The sequence below is a fragment of the Herpailurus yagouaroundi genome, unplaced genomic scaffold, assembly GCF_014898765.1.
Source record: "Herpailurus yagouaroundi ecotype Mexico unplaced genomic scaffold, PumYag 77, whole genome shotgun sequence".
NCBI lineage: Eukaryota > Metazoa > Chordata > Mammalia > Carnivora > Felidae > Herpailurus > Herpailurus yagouaroundi.
The window spans coordinates 10,989,782-11,000,208 of NW_024412388.1; the positions used below are offsets into that span (position 1 = coordinate 10,989,782).

At 53.7% G+C, this 10,427-nt stretch overlaps 1 pseudogene; it reads left to right on the forward strand.

Annotated features, from left to right (window-relative positions):
• Window positions 1-8,339: 8,339 nt before the first annotated feature.
• Window positions 8,340-8,917, forward strand: LOC121017466 (eukaryotic translation elongation factor 1 epsilon-1-like; annotated as a pseudogene).
• The last annotated feature ends 1,510 nt before the right edge of the window (window positions 8,918-10,427 follow it).

Sequence of the window (10,427 nt, forward strand, 5' to 3'; positions counted from 1 at the left end):
CGTAACTAAGACCGGTGTTGAGAGCAGGGGAAGCTGGTAGGTGGAGGGGGTTATCACGTGGGTGTTTAGTGTGGTCAAGAGGCGGTGAGGCTTGGAGGGAGGCGAGTTCAGCACGTGAAGAGGAGAGGGAAAAGGATTCTAGGTTGCCGGGACGGCATGTGCAAAGGTCCCGTGGTAGGCGGGCCAGAGTAAATGAGGCTGGGATAAGGCCCACATGGCTGGGTGAAGGAAGCGAGGAGCTCGTCTCCTGAGAGTGCTGAAGGAAAATCGAGCAACAGCAGAACTTCCGCTGGGCTTCCGCCCACTCCCGGGGGACCCGCTCTGCCTCCTGCCCATTTACATCACCCTCACTGCCGGCAGCGCTTCCTAACTGGACGTGAAGTCTCCACCTTCTGTAACGGTGTCCCTTTCCCTCTGCTCTGACTCGTGGCTCAAGTGGACTCCCGGGGCCACAGACTGATACAATGGGCCCATGAGGTGGCACCGGGGGCCGTCAGGGCACAACAGAGGTGTCGGGTGGCTCTTTTGCGACCCCAGGGAGAAATCTGAGATGTCTGCTTTAAGCCATGCTGGTCTGCAAGAGTGGGGGGAAAACCTCGCAGGAAACGGTATCGGACCCGTGAGAAACGCCCAACCCCTCCTGATTCACCGGGGCCTGACAGAGCTCCTTCCCCGCGGTGCGTTTCCCATGGCTCAGCCCGCCCCGTCGTTGAGGGGAGGCACGAAAGGAAGGCCCTTCCCTGGTGGACAAGCCGAGGCCAGGGCAGGGCCAACGTAGGCCAGGTCTCCCTGAGGGTCCCTAAGCCTCACTGGGCCCTCCAGACGAGGGGGCCAAACTCCCATAATAACTAGCAGCTAAGATTTTGCTTGTGTGTTTGTTCTAGACGCTTCTGTACGCTAAGGGCTTTGCACAAGCATCTCCTCTAATCCTGACGCTTCCCTGAGAGGCGTGTACTATCACTGATTCTGTTGTACCGATGAGAAAACGGACACGGTGGGTAGAGAAGGCACATGAACCTGTCTGCAAACACCCCGTTCTGCCTGGCCCTGCCCTCCAGGGGCCTCCCCGATGGGGTCCCACTTTCCAGGAGGACTCCTCAGGGGAGCACGGGAGGATTCATCCATCTCAGGACCTAATTCCCTCGAGTAGCCTTGTTTGGTCCCTCCCCCAACCCTCCTGTGACCCAGAGGACGTCAACCGGGCCTCCACCGAAACTTTCCGCATTTCCGCTTCGCATTAAGTTTATTCGCGGGGGGGCCCTGGGACCTTGCTGTGTACCCCAATACGGCATCCAACACAGACTCTTTGTTTGTTAAACAAACGCAGTGATAGGAAACAAAACTCATGCAGGACACAATGGGGCCATGACATCTGATAGAGCGGCCACGGGCTACACGTGGCCGTTTAAACTATTAATTAATTAAAATTAATTAAATTTGTGCTTTTACATTATTTACATTATTTACATTAATTAAAATTGTATTTTTAAAAATTTTTTTAAATGTTTTTATTTCTTTTTGAGAGAGAGGCACAGGGTGCGAGTGGGGGAGGGGCAGAGAGAGAGGGAGACACAGAATCCGAAGCAGGTTCCAGGCTCCCAGCTGTCAGCACAGAGCCCCAGGCGAGGCTCGAACTCCTCAACCGGGAGATCATGGCCCGAGCCGAAGTCGGACGCTTAGCCGACGGAGCCACCCAGGCGCCCCAGTTAATTAAAATTAAAAAAAAAAAAAAATGTAACTTTCCATTTCTCAGTCACCCCAGCACATTTCAAGGTCTGCATCGCTACGTGGGGCTGGCGGCTACCATACGGGACGGATGCAGAACATTCCCATCAGTGCAGGAAGTTCAAGCTGCTGCAAGGTCCAGAGGGAATTTAGTTTACTAACACAAACACTACCTCGAGAAGCTTATGATTGGTGGGGAAACAAATAGAAGAAAATCTCCAGAGAAAACACCCCTGGTAGGGAAAAAAAAAAGGATTTTCGGGCAGGTGGGATTGCTGTCTCTCTCTCTCTCTCTCTCTCTCTCTCTCTCTCTCTCAAAAATAAATAAATGAACATGAAAAAACACACACACACACACACACACACACAAACGAAGTACAAAGGATGTCTTGGCTTCTGTAAAGAACAATCCAGAACTGTGACTGGCTTTGGGGATGGCTGGCACCAGAGCACCCAATGATGTTTTCAGGACGCTCCCCTTTCCAACCCTCTCTGGGCTTTGCCTCCCTCTCTAGCAGGGTCACTCTCGGACAGGTCGTCCCCACTGTTGGCAAATGACCACGAGACACACGACCTCCCAGGTCTGCAACCCTACACAAGAGAGAGAGGTCCTCACCCCGGTGGTTCTAGCAGAGTCTGGGGCTGGAGTCTTGTTGGCTCGGTGGGATAGGGTCTTAGGGGTGGGACGGCCCCCCGCCGAGTCTCCAGTCCTGAGGGATTCGTGCCCGCGGTGCTCGGGGGACTCTAGCAGTGGGAGGCTTTAGTGTGGCCCAAAGGCTTTCTGCTTTCCTGAGAGAGGTATCGTCTCCTTAGCAGCTGGGGTAAGCAAGGACCCCAGGGGATAAGGGCCCCCAGATATTCACAGAGGGAAACACCCTTGGGTCCAGACACCCAGACGTTCACAGAAGCACCAGAGACAGACTCAAGGATTCAGGGGCGTCTGACCCCGGAGCTCAGACCTAATACTAGACGGCCTAGACTGGGCATTCGCCCTGTTCTTTGCCGCAGGGTTTCCCAAGCTCGGCGCCATTGACATTCAGGAATGCTTTGTGGGGGGGCCTGTCCCCCGTGTATTGCAGGATGTTCAGAAGCATCCCTGGCCTCTACTCAATAGATGCCATTATGGGGCGCCTGGGTGGCTCAGTTGGTTAAGCATCTGACTCTTGATTTCAGCTCAGGTCATGATCTCGCGGTTCATGAGTTCAAGCCCCAAGCTCTGTGCTTACAGGGTGGAGCCTACTTGGGATTCTCTCTCTCTCTCTCTCTCTCTCTCTCTCTCTCTGTCCCTCCCCTGTCTCAAAATAAATAAATAAAATTTAAAAATATATTTAAAAAAATAGATGCCAGTATCACCCCCACCTCCACTCGTGACGACTCCCACATTTTTCCAGGCATCACGAAATGTCCCCTGGGGAGGCAGAATCTTCCCCAGTTGAGTGAGAACCACAGCTATAGTGTTTTTTCCCCATTGAATCCCCCCCACCCCACCCCGGGCAATCCTTTCAGGTAGACGTTGTTTTTCTCATCAGACATGTGGGGAAACTGAGGCATAGAGCGGTCACATAGATTCCCAGGGTCCTGGGTGAGTGAGTGGGAGCAGACTGGCTCTTTGCAGTCTGGGCTTGAAACCAATGGCCTGAGGCTCGCTGGCCACACCCCTGCTGTTTACAATAAAAAACTCCTAAAGCCAGATGTTCCCAGGACAGAAAAGACTTCCTCCGTATTAAGTACGACTTTATTGGAAGCCGGATCCACTCCCTCGCCTGGCAGAAAATTGCTCTGTAAATTACAGGTTTAAAGGGTAAACGGGGCCCTGTGAGCTCCTGACTTAAAACAAGGTAATAATTTAGGGCCTAGAACGGTCTGGTTGAGCGAGTTCCCATAATAGTTAATCTCACACCACACCCCCATCATTCTCATTTTATTAAAACACAAACAAACAAACAAAAATGGGATAGAAGCAGGAGATTTTGGACAGTTGCCCAAGACCTCACAGCAAGTTAGTGACGGAGCCTGACAGCCGCCGAGCTGTCCTCTTGCAACCACACCGGGAGTCAGAGACCTGGCCTCGGGCTCACTGTCCCCCAGGCTCGGCCACAGACACAGGCTGTGTGTTCTGAGGCCAATTCCTTTCCCTCTCTGGGCCTCCCTCGCTCTGCTGAGCACACTTTTCCCTCCTCTGCCAGCCTTGGGGGACTGCTCCACCTTCACGACTGGGGGTGTGGCTGTGATCCTGGTGCCCCTCTGGGGCCCCCCCCCCCGGCTCCCCCCCCCGCCCCCCCCCCCCCACCTCCAACCCCACCCCCACCCCCACTCCCACCCCCACTCCCACCCCCACCGCTGCCTTCAGGGAGGTCACATGACCCTGGCTGGACCAATCCCAGCTCTGCAGCCCGGTGGAGGTGCCGGAGCCCCAGGAACAGGCCCCGAGACCTGAGAGGAGAAAATCAGAACCTACCCGGATGGCCCAAAATGGGGACTGGAAGGTTGGCGCTCCCTTTTCTCTCGGATCTTGAGCTGGAAGATGTGCCCCGGGGTTGCAGCCTGCCATGTCCCTCCCACAAGAGGATGCCCGAGAGGAAGGGACAAACCCAGAGCCAGAATACAAGACCGTTGAGGGCAGCAGGAAGATCATATATTGCCCGGATCACCCTGTCCCTGCCCGAACCACCCCTGCCTCTTGAGTTTTGGTTGAGTGACGGCCTAACCCTTTCCCCTCCCACCCCCCACCGTTGCTTCCCTTTATTAGTTTGCTAGGTCTGTTGTAACCAGGTGGCTTGAAAACGAAATTTAGGGGCGCCTGGGTGGCTCAGTTGGGCAAGCGTCTGACTTGGGCTCAGGTCACGGTCTCACAATTCGTGAGTTCGAGCCCCACGCCGGGCTCTGTGCTGTCAGCTCAGAGCCTGGAGCCCGCTTCGGATTCTGTGTCTCCCTCTCCCTCTGCCCCTTCCCCGCTTGCACGCTCTCTCTCTCTCTCTCTCAAAAATAAATAAACATTAAAAAAATGTTTTTCTCACAGTTCTGGAGGCTGGAGATCCAAGATCAAGGTGTCAGATCCCCTTTCTTGGCGTGTCGATGGCTGTCTTCTCCCCCTGTGCTCACGTGGTCGTCCCGCTGTGCCTGTCTCTGTCCCAGGACCCTCTTCCTATGAAGACACCGGTCATATTGGATCAGCGCCCACCCTACCGGCTTCATTTTAACTTAATCACCTCCGTAAAGACCCTATTTCCAAGAACAGTGCATTCTGAGGTGCTGAGGGTTGGGGCTACAACACGTGAATTGGCAGGGTGGACCCACCAGCCCGTAACACTGTCCCCACCACGCACCCACGGGCTTACGTCAACATGAACTGGGTTTCAGTCCCTCCACCCTTCAGAGAGCCTAGTTAAGCAACCGCCTGTCCACCGGGCTTGACCCCAAAGTGCCTCCGTCCCATCCCCTAACTCCTACCTGCCTTGTGCATGCACGTACCCACGCACACGTGGGTGCACACACAGCCTCCCACTGCATGCCAAGCACTGTCTGCAGCACGGAGAACAACAGGGAAGAATGAAACAATTTTAAATTCTTTTTCTTTTTTAACGGACCGACTCTTCCCAGCTAGAGATGCCCTCCCTGGAGCCTGTGACGTTGCATTTGTGGGGATGACGCTGCCCTGTGTCTCTTGGCCACCACGCCACCGACTGGATGCCCCAAGGGATGGCCCCCCCCCCCTTGCTTCTGGTTTCCTGCTGGGGTTTCAGGGCCCCTCTGTTCCGGCCGGGCAGGGCCCCTCCGGCTGTAGCTCGCGGTAGAGGTCAGTCCAGAGCCGAAAGGTTGGAGCTGGTATCACCCTGACAACACTGAGCCTAGGACACCAGGGCAGGGCTCTGCCGGGAGCCCCACGGACGCAGACGGGCACGTAGCACCATCCGAGGGAGAGCCGGGGACCAGTCTCCGGCCCCAAGCAGCGGACAGAAGGAAACATGTGACGTGGAAGCGGGTGTGAGGGGCAAAATCCAAACAAGGCAAGGGGAGAAGACGACCACAGATGCGTGCCGGGTGGGCAAGGCTCCATAAAGGGGGATTCGTTGGCTTTTTTCCTCCCTGGATCCACCCGTGGTCGTGGTTTCGTGGCCACCGCAGCCCGCGAACTCCAGCATCAGCGTCATCGGCGGCCTCGGACTGGCTTGCTAAGGACGCCAGAGGCACCCGGAGCGTGGAGGCCGTGGGGTGGGGTCTGGTGAGGACCCTAGTCGGCCCCCTTCTGGTGGCGTCCATCATCCTGGCTGGCAGGAGGGGCGAGGGAGCTCTCGGGGGTCTCCCTTCTAAGGGCACTCGTGGCATCCGTGGCGGCTGCACCCGCATGACCTCGCCACCTCCCAAAGGGCCCCCTCCAAACACCATCACGCCGGGGGTGACGGTCCAACATGTGGATGTGGGAGGGGAAGAAACGTTCAGTCCGTAACACTTCATGTATACGTACGGTAAAACCCTGGATCGCGAGTAACTCGTTCAGCAAGGGTACCGCGAGACCAGCCAAGGTTTCCAATACATTTTCGCTTGATAGACGAGCGATGTCTTGCAACACGAGTCGAACGTGATGCCACACGTCACATGATCACAACTCAGCCGATGGTTCCTGAAATTCGCTTTGATACACAAGCGCTTTGGATGAGGAGCACGTTTCCAGAACGAATTCTGCGTGCAAACCAAAGTTCTACTGGTTTTTTGTTTTTTTTTTTTAAATGTTTTCTGTTTATTTTTGAGACAGAGACGGAGCATGAGTCGGGGAGGAGCAGAGAGAGAGGGAGACACGGAATCCGAAGCAGCACCAGGCTCCGAGCTGTCCGCACAGAGCCCGACGCGGGGCTCGAGCCCACGAACTATGAGATCATTACCTGAGCCGAAGTTAACTGACTGAGCCCCCCAGACGCCCCCTTACTGTAATTCAAATTTGGCTCAGGCCTGATGGACGTTGCCACCCGCTTCTGTGAAACCACAGGCCCAAGACGCCGGCCTGATGTTTTCTACGACATAAACATACGCACAAACATACATGTGTATGGATCTGTCCGGAGCGTGTGTGCGTGTGTGTGCCAAGTACATGAATAAGTATGGAAGCAACTATTGCAGCAGATGCGTGTCTGTGTTTCCCCCACGATCAGACCACGCTCCGCGAGGGGCAGAGGCACCGCACCGGAAACCGCTTGCTTTGGGGAACAGAGATCTCGCTCGGCGTCCGCCTGAAGGGCTTCTAGTGAAGCCACCAGCCCACGAGTCAGTGCATTCCCTTCCCAGCTCCAGGGGTTTGCAGGTGTTTGCTCACGCACGATGCCCCCTGATCCCCGTTCCCTCTTGCACACTAGACCCTCGACTGGTATTTTTAAATTTTTTTTTCAACGTTTATTTATTTTTGGGACAGAGAGAGACAGAGCATGAACGGGGGAGGGGCAGAGAGAGAGGGAGACACAGAATCGGAAACAGGCTCCAGGCTCTGAGCCATCAGCCCAGAGCCTGACGCGGGGCTTGAACTCACGGACCGCGAGATCGTGACCTGGCTGAAGTCGGACGCTTAACCGACTGCGCCACCCAGGCGCCCCTCGACTGGTATTTTTAAGCACCACACACCCTTTGTTCCCCAGACACCTCTGTCCCCTGCCCCGGTTATAGACCCTCAAGCATCCTCCCAGCCCCTCAGTTCTTCCAGCCCCCCTACCTCCGGACATTCCCTCTATAAACATGTTCCTGAAACCAGACACAGTGTTGCCAACGGACTTGAGCAGTGTGACTCATTCCTAAGGGCAGGCCCTGTGCTGAGTGCTTCCTACGTGATCTCTTCGAGTCCTTCAAACAACCCTGACAGACAGGTACCCTTATCTCCACTCTACAGAAGCAGGAAGAAGTGTAGACACTGGCCCATGGTTTACACAATTGGGAGTAGCAAAAGTAGGACTTGAACCCAGATAGTAACCATTATCTCATATCCTCCCCTAACCTGGGGGCTATGCTTCTAGTAATATGACCAAATGTAGCATCAGCTTCTTAAAAAAAATCCACATCTCACAGTTGTCTCATTTAACTTGTGGCCACTGTGTCAGTGGCGTTGACTTCAAGCTGCCCATAGGAGTTACTAGAGAAGCCTGGTTAAGAATTTGGATTCCAGGGGCACCTGGGTGGCTCAGTCGGTTGAGCATCCAACTCTCGGTTTTGGCTCAGGTCATGACTTCACAGATCATGAGTTCAAGCCCCACATCAGCCTCTGCACTGACAGCAGGGAACCTGCTTGAGATGCTCTCTTTCCCTCTCTCTCTGCCCCTCCCCTACTCATACTCTTTCTTTCTCTCAAAATAAATAAAACTTAAAAAAATAATACTTTATTAACAATTTGGATTCCAGAGGCACCTGGGAGGCTCAGTCAGTTAAGCATCTGACTCTTGATTCCGGCTCAGGGTCATACTCTCACAGTTCGTGAGTTTGAGCCCCCAGTCTGGCTCCCAGCTGACAGCGAGAAGCCTGCTTGGGGTTCTCTCTCTCTCTCTCTCTCTCTCTCTCTCTCTCTCTCTGCCTCTACCCCCGCTCATGTACGCATTCTTGGTCTCTCTCTCTCTCTCAAAATAAATCAATAAACTTAAAAAAAGAAAAGAATTTGGGTTCCCTGCAGAAGACAGCGGTGGCCCTGGCTGAAGTTGCTGGAGAAGCCCCCGGGACTGAGTGAAGGCAGCAAACACAGAGCTCAGGGCGAGCGCCAGATTCTAGTTCTTCGAACGAGCAATGGTCCAAGTCTAACGGACTGACTGCCAAAGCGGCTCATCTTGTCGGGCCGGCCTGCAAAGAATGTCTGCTGGCGAGCCCCGCAGAGGGAAAAGTAATAGTTCAGCCGGGTTTGGAGTGCAGGGTAACTCGAGCAGACGGACGCTCCAGGAAGGACGATGTCCACACTCCGTCGAAGGACCGTAATTCAGATCTTGAAGGCACAGTCCACTGGCAGGATATAACTTTACCTTCGCAGACATCCTATTATCCTACGGACTTCATCGCTTTGTAGTTGACCTGACGGTTCAAGAAAAGGAGAAATGTCTTCATGTGTCTCGCTGGTCTTGTCACAGTCGGCATTACCCAGGGATCAGGCAACAGGCCACATCTGTCCATTCTGTCTTCACCAAGAACAGACTATGTACCGGGGCGCCTGGGTGGCTCAGTCAGTGAAGCGTCCGACTGCGGCTCAGGTCATGATCTCGCGGTCCGTGGGTTTGAGCCCCGTGTCGTGATCTGTGCTGACAGCTCAGAGACTGGAACCTGCTTCAGATTCCACGTCTCCTTCTCCCTCTGCCGCTCCCCCTTTCGCATGTGTGTGCTCGCTCGCTCTCCGTCTCTCAAAAAATTAAAAAATTAATTAAAAATTAAAAAAAAAAAACAGACTAATTCCCACTGGAAGCTATGATGACATACAGAAGTGTGGTCACAGATATTTCCAAAGGAAAGTACATTCTGGACCAGAGGACTCCCATAAATTGATATGCAGTCATTCTTTGTTTGCGGAAGTTGATAGAATAAACTTCTGTCTGAATCTTTTCTTTGTTCTTTCGTTGAAATTCTGCAGCTTTTATGTAAAACCTCCAACTGTCAAAACTGGAGCTGAGATCAAGTTATAAACTACCTTGTTTTTATAGATGAAATTTATTTTCGTAAAATGTGCAAATCAGCGGCTTAATCTTCAGGAAAAAAAAAATAGTCCTTTCAGTGGCTGACCTGTTTGGCAATTTACTGACCTCTCTCTCATATTTTAAAATTCATTTTCTCCTTATGGATATTTACAGCTATTTGTTTATTAAAAACTAGAATACATTGTGTCGAGGATACAGAAAGGGAAGACAGATAGATTCGTTTTCAAATATTTATGTAAGCCAGTAAATGTGGTTAAGAAGGAAGGAAGGAAGGAAGGAAGGAAGGAAGGAAGGAAGGAAGGAAGGAAGGAAGGGAATTTGGATTCCCAAATCCTATCCCAAACCTAGTTTAGAGGTAAGTCCTGGGGATCCACATTCTAAAGCTAAACTGCAGATTTTCAGGCCTCAGACTTTCTGATGCAGGAGGTGTGGGGTAGGGCTTGAACATTCCTATGTTTAAAAAACCTCCTTGGGAACAGCCAGGGCTTGGAGTCACCTCTCCCCTCCGGGGACGATTGAGCCTGGTAGGGAGGAGTCTGGAGCCTTTGCAGCTCCCAGTTCCACCACCCACCACTAGATGGCGAGACTCTACGTCCCCCGCCAGCCCGGCCCAGCTCAGCCCAGACCACCAGGCCCACGCGGGGGCGGGGGTTGTGGGCAGGTGCCCGTTGTTATCCCCGCCCCCTCCCTGCGCCCAAAGAGGGCGGCTCTTGATGGGAAAGGTCTTTTGTTTTTGTTTCCCCTCACAGAAGACCAGAAACACATTTTCAGCGGGACAGGCAAGATTTGGAAGCGGGGCTCAGGGCAAATCAGAATAGCTGTTGCCCCCCACCCTCACCCCCACCCCCGAGGATTCCCCCCCAGGCAGGACACCCGGATCCTGAGCGGGCACAGTGCTGGAGGGGGGCAGAGGGACCGGGCCGATGACAGCCGAGGCTTGGGCAGTTCCCAGGTGGGTGGCCCTAGGAGCAAGGACATGCTGGGAGCTAGCAGGGTAGGGTACTTTTTCTCCAACCATTGTTCCCAGGCAGAGAAGGCTATAAAACTGTCCCATGG